This window comes from Gossypium hirsutum, chromosome A08 (assembly GCF_007990345.1).
Source record: "Gossypium hirsutum isolate 1008001.06 chromosome A08, Gossypium_hirsutum_v2.1, whole genome shotgun sequence".
Taxonomy (NCBI): domain Eukaryota; kingdom Viridiplantae; phylum Streptophyta; class Magnoliopsida; order Malvales; family Malvaceae; genus Gossypium; species Gossypium hirsutum.
Genome location: NC_053431.1, coordinates 7,808,593 through 7,819,909, shown reverse-complemented (window position 1 = coordinate 7,819,909; position 11,317 = coordinate 7,808,593). Strand labels below are relative to the sequence as shown.

Below are 11,317 nucleotides of genomic sequence, written 5' to 3'. Positions count from 1 at the left end.
TTAGCCATCGGTAGTACATCTAAGACCAGCACCCGAAACCATATAATCCTTAGTGACATGTCATTTATATCTTAAGAATTCTTAGGTTCACCTACACTTTTATTTTAGAATCTGTTAAAGACTTCATCTATTATGTTTCTTGTACTTCATTCTACTATTGAATGTTCATCTACACTTTTCTTTTAAAATTTATAGATTAAAGATCCAAACTTTCATCTTTTTCTTAAGCTTTATGTTAATGGTTGTCATTTCCTTTTCTTGCATGTTTGTTAGCTTAGTTTTTGGCATGGATAACTAAATGAGGGACTAAGTTGCAAATAAATTAGACTAAATTGAATAAACCTAAAAAATTAGGATTTACGCCCCTAAAAGAACATTTAGGCAAGTGAGACCGATAGGTAACCTTGTTGAGCATCAATTCGTTATTCCCAGGTTAGCCGGTAAAGTTGAAAGATAAATCGAATTAATTTGTCTAATTTGGTAAAGTTTAGGCCTAGAGGTAAAATGGAACCATTTTAAGAGTTTAAGAAATTTAGATCCATAATTTGAATATTAATGAACCACATCAAAATCAATCAACCACTGTTTGTTATTCATTGGTTTAATTTAGCAACTTTACATATTTTCCAGTTGAAGTACTTGTGTTAATTAGTTGATAAATTAGTGTAATTACTCCTGATTTCATTGCTTGTTGTACTATATTGTTTAGCAATTAGTTAGTTAGACTTTTTATTTTCCATGCTTGTAGCTATAATTTGCTAAATCACCGACTATCTTGGGTTTGATCCTAAGAAAAATCTCCGTACCCAATTGTCCAATTATATTACAACAGACTTGCAGACACCGCACGATAGTATAGTTTCCAATCTTTTGTTATTTTTAATGTTTATTTCTCTCTCGTTGTTCGCAAGGGCAGCGAGGGAGGTGGTCACAACCCTAGTTAAATAAACTAGGGTTTGTCATCCTAAGCATTAAACATGAGGAACTTTCAGGTCTCTCTCGTATCGGGTACAATTACAAGTACTTCCTCGACTTTTAATTCACTGCTTTATAATTCAATCCTCGATACTTATTTTTCTATTTCCGAAAGTAAAAATCTTAAATTAATTTCAATTAATTAATTAATTTCCACTAATTAATTAATTTCCACATTAAATAATTTTCTCAACTCAATTCTAATTGCGTTAAAATCATGACAATTTTACCGTAAAAGAATCTATGAGAAAAATATATTTAATATTTCTAAATTTAATGGATTCACCATTACCAATAAATTTATTTTCATTTTTTAACTTGAATTATTTAATCACTTAATTAAATAATAATTCAAAAAACCATAAATTTATTTTCCAGGATTTTTCCATTTAGAGAAAACCGCATTCATTTCCAAATATTTCTCATTTCTTTAATTTTAACATTTCTATACATTTTTGTTCATTTGATTCAGCATGTAATTCATTTTTGGTTTCAACAAATTAGCGGAGTGACCAATTGGACATATGCACTTAGGGCCTAAATGATTTATAATTAAGTTCCAGCTTTTAGCCTATTAGTTATAAACACATTTAGTCATGAAGTCATTCCACTACAGTGTTGTGATTGAGCTCTCCCTAATGACATACCATTACGAAAGCAACTCGATCAGTGCTCGTTTAAGAACCTTTTCATAAGTGTCTTACCATCATAGGATATCATTAATGTCTTTGGGATAAATTTGTTCTCCCAATATGATCTTATTTTATCTCATGGTAACCATTACATCTTCCTTCATGAAAAGTCAATTACTATCAAATAATAATCAAGTCACTCATCACAAAGACAAGCAACCCATGACCATGCGTACTTTTCATCTACCATGTAATGCCAATAAGAGAATATCATTTACCCAAATCTCCTGCTATAAATTCCACTATTGTGAATGAGACTACATAATGCAGAATCTTTATTTACTTCTTTCTAATCTCGAAGGGAATGGGATTTTTGTACCGATAGAATCTTTAGTTACTTCCTTATTTGTCTCAGCTGCTGTTGTGATTACCTCTTCTGACTCTGGCTCATTTTTTGCTTTTAGGGATACCTCTTGATGATCGTCATTATTCTCCACTATTGCTTTTGGAGCACTAGTTTATGGGCTACTTAGTACTTTGCCCGATCAGAATGCAATTTCTTTCACATGCTCCTTACCTTCTTTCCGGGGATTATCTTCCGTGTTGCTGGGAATACCTGTGCCAATTTTTCTCTTGATGTCGCCAATCATGCTCATTAATTGGCTCATTTGATCCTCGAGTTTATTCAATGTTCTTGTTGAATTGGTGTACACAGACTGCAACTGTTTGACATCAATTCTCATTGATTGCATTTCTCCCTCAATTTTCTCCAACTGTTGACCACATGCAATACGATCATTTGGGTTGAACCTGGCCTGGGGTTTTTGCAAATAAGGAGGTTCGCAGTTAGTGCTTTTAACTTAATTTAAATTATTTCGTGCTGATTTATTCACCCAATCTCAAACTTTGGTGATCTCTCTAGCTAGGATTATATGTATTTGAATAAGGGTTTCCACCTTTGTTCCCAATGTGATTTACGTCCTCAGCCGGATTATTGATATAGTGAAAGAGCGGTGTAGAAGCTGATTCGATACCGTTGAGTCTATCCACTAACTATTGATACTAATCATCCTTTTGGATAGCTTTTACTGTAGCGGGTTTCTAACCATATGTGAATCATTGAATTGGCCACTAGCAAGATTTTAGTGACATATTCTCGATGATCTCGTACTCATCCTCGTATGTTTTTTCCATAAGGGCTCTTCTTACTGCTCTGTCTAATCTAGATCGTGCATTTACATCCAGCCCATTTTAAAACACCTGCAGTCGCATCCACTCAGGAAATCCGTGGTGAGAGCATTATTGAATCAACATTTTGAATCGTTCCCATGCCTCATAGAAACTTTCTCCCCCCATTTGTCTAAAAACAACAATTTCTCTTCTTAGTTGTACTGTTTTACTAATTGGGAAAAATCTCTATAAGAACTTTCCAGCGAGTTTATCCCCTGTCGTAATACACACTGGTGTCTGTGAGTCTAATCAAGAAAAAGCATTATCAACCAAGGAGAATGGGAACAACCAAAGATTACTAACATCATTAGTGATCCCGTTATACTTAAAAGCATCACAGAGTTAAATGAACCATATTAGATGTTAATTAGGGTCCTCTGTCATACTGCCCTTAAACTACAGATTGTTCTAGATCATTTGAATCATAGTTGGTTTTATCTCAAAATTATTAACTGTAATTGTCGGTCTTGCTATACTTTCTTTAACCATGTCCAAACTTGGTAGGCATAATCCCTTAAAGTTCTTTCATTTCGAGCCATATGAATGTTTGTAGAAAGTTGTGGTGCTGGTGGATTTCCTAGGGCGTTGTTGTCAGCATTGTTAAACAGTGGATTTTCACGTGGTCAAGGGCAAAGCCAGGAAATTTCAAGAGGGGGTTGAGATAATGAAAAATAATAAATTTAAAAAAATTATTTAATAAATTATTTAATAAATAAAAATAAACTAGAAAGAAATCTAAAAATTTATTTGAATTGCACTTTTTAATCCTTGACCTCACTAAAATCATCAATTATTTCTTTAATATCAAAATTTTATGCAATTTCTTTCTTAATGTACACAACCAAAGAACTTCATAAAAAATCATCTTCCATCTTGCTACGAAGTCGAGTCTTCACAATCTTCATAGCAGAAAAAGCAAGTTCTGAATATGTTGTTGAAACTGGAAGAGTCAATATAAGACGAATCAATCTATCAATGAGTGGGTACATGATTGATTTCCACTCTTAACTAAAATGATGCAAAGTTCAAAAAATGTTGATATTTTTCTCAAATTAGGATGCTTACATACATCAAGTTCATAATGCTTCAACTGATATGGGAGACGTTCTTTCTCTTGTTGAGAAAAATCTTCTTGATAGAACTTGTTTACAAGAATGCAAATTTTATTAATATCAAATAACTTGAAAAACTCCTTGGGATCTAACGTCGTAGTAAGAATAAGAAGCTCGACAACATTTTCATTAAACCTGCTCTTCAATTCTTGCAACTAAGTTTCTATTGTAGCAAAAAATATATCGACTCGATAAAAATGCTTCACTGTAACATCTTCCTTCTTGTTGTGACTACGACCCACAATATATTGAGCTTTCATATATGGAAAATCCAACTCCCAAGTTTCACAAAAAGATATCACATTTTTCAACAATTCATTCCATCCATTATCTCTCAACTTTTGAATTAAATCTTTTGTTGTCAAAACCAAACTCATGGCATTTAATATATCTTGAGAACGACGTTGCAAAGCTTGAAAAAGGTTATCATTAATCCCTAAAACTTCCTTCATCATATGCAAAATAAAAATAAACTCAAAAGATCTCAATCTATTATATGTGTTATAAGCATCTCCTTGTTGAGAATAGTTAGAAACGATATTTTTTAGATTTTTAAGAACCGTGCTAGTAGCATTATACATCTTTAGTAAACTAGTAACTAAATGTAAATGGGAACTCCATTGAGTCTCATTAGGACGTTGTAAAGTGTCAATCTAATTTATTCATGTTCCTGTTGCTAACTCATTGATGGATACCAAACGAGTTATGTCAGCTTCTTAGGCTTTTTGTAATTCAATATGTCGTTTGGAAGAAGCCGAAGCAATATTAACAATACTAGACAACTCTTTAAAGAATTGATGCACTTCAACCACTTCTCTAGTTGCTGCAACCAATGCTAATTGAAGACAATGAGCAAAACAGTGAAGAGAATAAGCATATCAACAATCATTCAAAATCAAAACTTGTAAGCCATTAAATTCCCCACGCATATTGCTTGCTCCACCATAGCCTTGACCTCCGATATTTTGTATGTCAAAACTATGTTGCAAAAGAACATTAAAAGCCACATTCTTAAGTCAATGATGTAATATCTTTAACATGGACTATATTAAAAAACCGTTCTTTTACCTGTCCTTGTTTATCAATAAATCTCAAAATAATTTTCATTTTCTCTTTTTTTACTCGTCTCTCGCTTCATCCACAATAATGTTGAACTTTCTACTCTCGCTTCATCCACAATAATGTTGAACTTTCTATCGCCAATTTCTTCACGAATTACATTTCGAACTCTACTGGCATAAATTTGCAAAATCTCTTTTTGTATTGTTGAAGAAGTATAACTAGCATTTTGTGAAGCACTTTTCAAAACATCTTCAAATTTCTCATTATATATGCTAATAGTGATAACAATTCAAGAAAGTTCCCACAATTTTTTGATCCCTAACTTTCATCATAACCTCTAAAAGCACACCCTTGAAATGACAACCACTAAACAACATCTATACTAGTTTTCAAATGTAGACGATTAGCTACAATTTGTTGTGTTGTTTATCTATCAAGTGATACTTCAATATGTTGAGCTTGATTCATTAAATCTGCATAAGCTCGTTGTGCATTGTTATGCAATAAATTCTGATCTTTCCCATATGTGTCAAAAAAGCACAATTGCATCCATCGTGTATCTTTTTCCAATTATTAAAACCACTATGAGTAAATGCAGTTGACCCAAAACGACTACTTGGATTGCTATTAAAAAGAAAACAAAGAAAACAAAATACTGCATCTTTATAATTTAAATATTCTAACTAGGAAAATTTTTTAAACCATGATGGTTGAAAATAACGATGATGCTTTTTTGAATTGGAAACGGGATATTCTAAAAGAATAGGTTGATATGGTCCAGCCTTAATATAAGCTCTTCAAATTTCATCACGCATATTAACTGGATACTCATATATTTGCTTACATAACCCGGGTTCACATTCTAAGTTAAACAAATCAAGTGCCTCATCTTCAACTGTAGGAATGTTAGAAGGACAAGCATTAGAGTTTAAAGGAGCAAACGATGAAGGTGGTACCTCAATTTGTGACGCTTCTGAAGGTGATTGTGTTGTCTCTATAACTTTCTTTTAAAAAAATGAATCAATTGTTTTCGACTTCATAACTACAATATCTTAAAAGATAAAAAAATCTATAAAAAAATTAAACTATAAACTTTAAAACACAATAAAAAGAATTGTAAAATTGTAAAAATATGAAAAAAGAAACTTAGAAGATGAACTCGATGTCGCGTTTGAAGGACAAACGTTGATAACAACAGTTGTTAATAGAAATAGGAAAAGATACTTCTTTTTCACTATTTAACAAATTGAATTTTAACCTACATTCACATTTAATGTTATATTAAAAAGTGAACAACTATCATCTAAAAATAGAAAGTTGGAAATATATCAATATTACATTTAATATTATATTAATGTTGATTAAAATATTATATTATATAAATATTTAAATTTAAAAAGTTAAAATATATTACATGGAAAAAAAAGATTTTTTTTTAATGTTCAAAGTTGGAAAGAGGGGCCAAACAACAATTTAATGGGGGCCAAAGTTTCTAAATATTAAGAGGCTAAATAATAAATATTTTTTTATAATTTTAGGGGGGTCGGGGCCACAGCCAGCCCCCTGATTCACCACTGCACTTGGTACATTACCCGTAGCTAGTGGTGGTGGATCTTGCATCTGCTATTGCTGTCGGCGATTTCTTTGGATTATTCTCTCTAGATTTGTTGTTGCTACAATAGATGTGCCCCTACTGCGAGTCATATACTAAACCCAGAAATAAAATATTAGTAACAATAAATGAAATAAAACAAAATCGTATTTATAACTTAAAAATTTCTAATTATTCTAATTAAGTTCGAAAATTAAAATTAACCTAATGATGTTGCCTCTTCGACAACGACACCAACAACTTGACCGCTTCCGGACGTACTAACGTCTAGAGTATGAATACTACAAAAAAATATAGAATTACGATGTGATATCCACAAGTAAATGAGTCTAGTTGTAATATAGTTTTACAACGGAGTAGGTGAGTACTCCAAGGATCGTACCCAAGAGAGGCAACCACTAGATCAATTCTAACCTAAACACTAAAAGATCTAATTGGTAATTTAGATTCAATTATAGTACGAAGAATATAAAATAAAGGATTTTTAGAGTTTTTATAATGATAAAAATAAATTAACATAAAAAGATAAAATTCAAGAGATTAAAAAGGAAGAATAAATCAAATTTGATTATGGGTGATTAGCTCACTACAGTAATTCCATCAACTGTCACTTCGGGTTCCTCGTCCGTCAACTCGTCTCTACCCTAGCAAGATCTTTCGATACTCCACTAACATAACAAGTCAGCAAGAACTACCTATCTTCTGGCCTTACAGTCTAGACTGATTTGGGGTTAAGGTGTTCACAAATGGACAATTCCAATTTTGGGTTAATTCCCACCTTGATGACTTCCTGGGATTGTCAAACCTAGGGTTTTTCACGTTCTCCCCTTCCCAAATAGCTGATCCATTGAATAACATTACAAAACAATTAACAGATCATAACTCCACTCACTACTCCCCTATAGAAAGATTAGTTCCTCATGACGTTCATAAACAATATATAATCGATTTAAAGAGAAAGTATGCTAATTAAATCAAGCAGATAGAGTAAATGAAAGAGCCTGATTGTATTGATATTAAGCGTAAATCCACAGAGTTGAATGATTCCATAATTCAGCTCTCTTAAAAGAAAACAACAAACAAATAAACTAAACTATTGAAACCTAAGAAAGAAAACAAAACTAAATACTAAGGAAGAAACTAGTTTAATTCAAATGTGTCTTTACCATGTGCCAAATGAGCCTATTTATAGTCTTCAGGTGGTCGTCGTCTTTAACCCTATATTAGCTGATGTTCTTAAGCTTTAAGTTTGATTGTACAGACCAAAACACCCTTGCTTTGTGTCTAATTTTCATCCCAGAGTCGAAGTCACGACACATCAGGACTTGTTCGCGACACCTTCAATCTGTGTCTCGACATCAAAGGTAGACTTGAGTTTGCTTCATTTTGTTCCCTATGTTGCGGCATCAGTCCTTCTATGTTGTGACATAATGTCCAGTATCGTCCTAAAATGTCTTATGAGGGTCTCCTGCACACTCACAAAGTACGTTAGCTCTCTCTTGGGCCTCATTCAGCCCTTAGGGTCAATAAAAGACTCAATTTGCACATTTTATTAAATGTAAGCAAAACTAAAGAAACTTAACTAAAATGTAATGAAAATGCTTGTATTCAAGCTCCTTAAGTGTGAAAACTAGTTCAATCCGCTACACTGAATTACGACAAATCAAACTCCCTCACACTTAAGTCATTGTTTGTCCTCAAGCAACATAAACAAAGATGGCAAATGAACATGACAACCCTTGAGCAAATATAATACAAGTATTGACTTCGGAGCATATGACTTAGGCATTTCAAGCTTACTAACAACTTCAACATGATGAATAGTTGACTTACCACCTTTGACTTCAAGCATCTATGTTCAGTATGTTACAAAATATACAAGTATTAAAGGGTCTCACCTATAGAAATCCATCAACAAATCATACAAGTACTTTGATTATCCGAGTAGAATACAAATAGTAGTTGATGCGCATAATTAGTATGATGTCCATTCATGTATAAGGATATTTAGGTCACATAGGAATTTTTTGGCTTGTAATGTTTTGAAGCTTAGGACATGTATGAAATTCTAAGACAGTAAGCATCAAAAGGGTTACACACAAAAAAATAGTTTGGCACATCGTATTGATCTATATTCTTCCCCCTTAGTGACCCTTACCCGTTCACTGTCTTATTTCTCCTTCTCTCACTTTCTTTTTCTCTTTATATAGGAAAACATAACATGACATAGTAACTACGGCTAGCCTACAAGTTTCGGTGCACTAATGAACGAGTTTTTTCTATTGTTGTGACTTTTTCACAGTTCTTTTTCAATTTTTCTCACTCAAGAATTTTTTTAGCTTTTCATGTACTTTTTCTACTCGTATGGATTTTCTTTTTGGATTTCTCTTCTTGTTTTGCACTTTCAGGCTAACCAATAATTCTCATATCATACTAGTCTTTCCTTTTTTCACATATTTTTACAAACTCCATCATGATTATCTATTTAATGCTCAATACGTATAGTCAAATGTTTATAATCATACAGTGCAAGACCAATGAACAAAGGCAAATAGAAATTGACATTTTCAGGCTCAAGGCTTGTAATGTGGTTTATCAAAAAGTGTCACGGGCTCAAAAATTGGTACTAAAGGTGAATTTATAATTAGGATAGCTTTTTAACTCTGGATGTGTTCCAAACAATGCCTTAGGTCATCCCTAAATCTCTCAACATGCACAAATTTAATCAACCAAACAAATACAAATTCAAGTATTTATTATTCGTACTAGCATGCTCGTTTCCTTGTATTTTCTATATCACTTGGTATAGTTGATTGCTTAATACCTATTTATAGTGTAACATATAGAACTTAGTAGCCTAACAATCAAAAGTTTAAAATCACCTATCATCATGCCAAATTTATTCATAAACACAAGCAACCTATGTACATGTTCCTAACGAATCACTTGTATTTCTACAAGTTCAAGCACATAAAAGATAAGAAAAATCTTAGAAAATGTAAAAACTTGAAGCAAATTTTCTATGCTATCCCATATATGCATACTTTAGTTGACACATTTTCCTCAATGTGTAGCCCATAAATAGATAATGAAGGAATTAACCCGATTGATCATAGTCATTCCAATTGCTAATGGTAGGTGCTTCCTCCTTTGATCGTGTTAGCTCGAATTGTTTGTGTCTCATTTGTGTTGGGTTCTTACATAGAAAACTTAACAAAGTGCAACAAAACAAAAAATCTATTTATTATTCCTACTCCTACAAAGTCTAAATTAAAATCAATAATTAATACAAGTCTTTATAAAAATAAAATAGTTCAATTGTCCTTCTCATCCATCTCCTTACTCTTATCATTCTCCTCGTTTTCTCCTCCATCATCGCTTTCATGCAGTTCTTCTTGCTCTGCTTTGTCGGCCCAAACATGTCAGGTGTGTAATTGAGGACCCAGATGTTATTTTGCCTTGCAAATTCTACGAATATTGGTCCCAACTCTTGCATCCACTGTATCATCCAATCAAGTTTTGGATGACTACTTTCACGAATATCTTGTTAAGCTCGTATCAACCTTTGTGTTGGAGTCAGTGTAGCCATCACTTCCTATTGTCACTTGTTTCAATCCTTTATTTGTTTGGCTTGCAATTTTGTGTACTGTTGGAACAAGATGTCGCCATAAATACTTTTGGACGATTTTAGCGACTGCTCAGTGAATGTCATAGGTACACTCGCCTTTTTGCATAATGATGTCATTAAGTGGGGAAAGAAGACTCCCACCTTCTGGCTACCAATGCATCTTCTCATATTCTGATGAATCTATTTACCGATACATACCTACTTTTTTTGCAAAATAGCATAGAATAACACTACTCTAAAAGTTTAACGTTAGAAACATTTAAAGCAGGCACGATTTTTGTGCATACAAATTGGATCCATATTTTAGCATTAGGAAACATGATCGCTTGATGAAAGGATACTAGGATATTGGCACCTGCGCGATATTTCCATTCACCCCTTCTTTTAGTCAAGAAGTTTATAATACTATCCATATCTATATCTCGAAAGTATTCTAGATCAATTTCATCAACGAAATCATTCTCATAATATGGAGCATTATAAAAATTACAAATGATTCGAGGGGTTACTCGCACTTCCTTCCCTCGCACAAGTACCATATCCCACATACGGCCTTCAGTATTTCTTGACTCATGGTCCCATAAAGACGCATAAAACTCTTGAACAATAGGAACTACGGTATTTTCTTTTGAAATTGTCCAAAAATATTCTCACCTATGATATCTAACTAAAGGTCATATTTCCTTACATAAAACCTTTAATGAATCAAATCCCCTCTCTTGGATAAAAGGTTTTTCCTTGAAGTTTCGTAAAATATTTCCCAATATCCTGGTTTGCAAAATTAGAAGGGTTTGGATCCATCGATGGTTCGGATTCATTGGTTCTTCTAACTTTTCTAAAAGGCGTGATATTTCAATCATAATACAATACTAAGCAAACAGTAAAAAAAATTGAATTTAGAAACTCTTAACCTTAATATATAACTGAAGCTCATTTGAGTTTCTTGCTTTTCCGCGGTGTTCCAGTTACTTGTTGCCTCAAATATGGTCGAAGAGTTTGCAAAGAATAACTAGAATGTTTAAGAAATTACGGGTTTAGAGTTTAAGAGGTTTTGATAGATTTGAGA

At 32.8% G+C, this 11,317-nt stretch overlaps 1 non-coding gene across 1 annotated transcript; it reads left to right on the top strand.

Annotated features, from left to right (window-relative positions):
* Positions 1-2,889: 2,889 nt before the first annotated feature.
* LOC121205515 (small nucleolar RNA R71) lies at positions 2,890-2,996 on the top strand. Its single transcript, XR_005900591.1, has one exon. It is a non-coding gene; the product is annotated as a small nucleolar RNA R71 (small nucleolar RNA).
* The last annotated feature ends 8,321 nt before the right edge of the window (positions 2,997-11,317 follow it).